Below are 1,529 nucleotides of genomic sequence, written 5' to 3'. Positions count from 1 at the left end.
GCAATCACAACTTGATCAGAAGAATGAGAAGCTTTTTATGATGTGCACAAGAGACTAGATGATGTGGATGTTGAACAAGTAGTTTTGACAATTTCATTTCTGATCTGAGAAATGCACCAAAGTGACTGAGAAAAACTGTAAGCTGACTTTGGCTTCTTTTAGGTTCTGATTTGTGTGTGCTAAATTTTGACTCCTAGTGTTTCCACTTGGATAATTGTGTGCTAATTGAGCTCAAACTTCACAGATTGAGTGAACAATGTTGAATGCTTGTGCTTTCTAAATGACCACATGGTGTAAGCACTGAGAAATGGGTGTGCTTTTTCAAAAATGGCGTTATAGTTTTGAAATTTTAGTTCAAAAGACTGGTTATAGTGTTTTAGCAATTGAGAAAAACTGTAATTTCATATAGTCCCCCTCTCACAGTCACAAAGATTCCTCACCATCTCTGAATGCTGGAAAGTTGGAACAAAAAGGGAATGTAAATATGCGATGAGGACGAGGAGTCAAAGGGCTAAAGGCAGATGACTGGAAATCTATGATGTTTGTTTTGGCTCAGTGATGGACAACAGCAGCCAACACATGAGTGCCAGCACAGACTCCAGACACTGGCTGCTGGAATGAAAATGAAATCTGCCTGTTCCAGGGCTGCAGTGAGCTGTGTATGACTCTGTGGGTGTGGTAAAACTAAAACTAAAATGATCCTGGAAAATGTTTCTTGAAAAATGGAAACTCGAATAACTTAACCCGTCCCCACAAAAAAAAAAAAAAAAAAAAAAAAAAAAAATTACGAAGATTACGAAGAGATGTCATCATAAAGATACGCATTTAAGGCTGTATGCTTTATTTTCTGTCAGTTTTCTTTTTTGTTCTGACAGTTGTAAACTAGAGGATGGATACCCGAGCCGAGGCCGACGGTACCCGACGGAACCCGACGGGCCGGGCCGGGTTCGGACAGATATTTAGAAAGGATGCTCGGGTTCGGGTCGGGCTCGGTCACATCAACGCTATAGTGCGCCTGTGTCATTACAGCGCTTTTTGCCCCGTGTGCACTGATGCGCTCATTTGTTGACATTCCGAACGCTTTCCTACAGTTGCTTAATAAAAGCGGGCTTTCCACACAAAAAAGTGCATGTGTCATTAGTATGAGAAAAAAAAAGATTTTAACTGTGTCGGGCTGGGATCGGGCTCGGACATAAATATCTTAATGCCTGTCGGGCTCGGGTCGGGTTCGGCTACTGCTCTGTCGGACGCGGGCCGGGCTCGGACAGAAAAATGCGGCCCGATCCGCACTCTATTGTAAACAAGGAGATTTTAATCAAATACTACTGTTAGATACATCCAATAACTACAATAAAATCCTTAAAGAACACAAAAATCTGCTAATTTAGTCAGGAGTTGAGGGCAACAGCGAGTCACAAGGCATTTTGTAATGAAACCAGACCAACAAGTATGATTAAAAGTATCATATATCTTATAAAAACAAACAAACAGTTGAAGGTAATGTAGGGTGGGCCATTTCTGCGCTACTA

The sequence above is a fragment of the Garra rufa genome, chromosome 8 (genome assembly GCF_049309525.1).
Source record: "Garra rufa chromosome 8, GarRuf1.0, whole genome shotgun sequence".
Classification (NCBI taxonomy): Eukaryota; Metazoa; Chordata; class Actinopteri; order Cypriniformes; family Cyprinidae; genus Garra; species Garra rufa.
Note: the sequence above shows the minus strand (reverse complement) of the source record.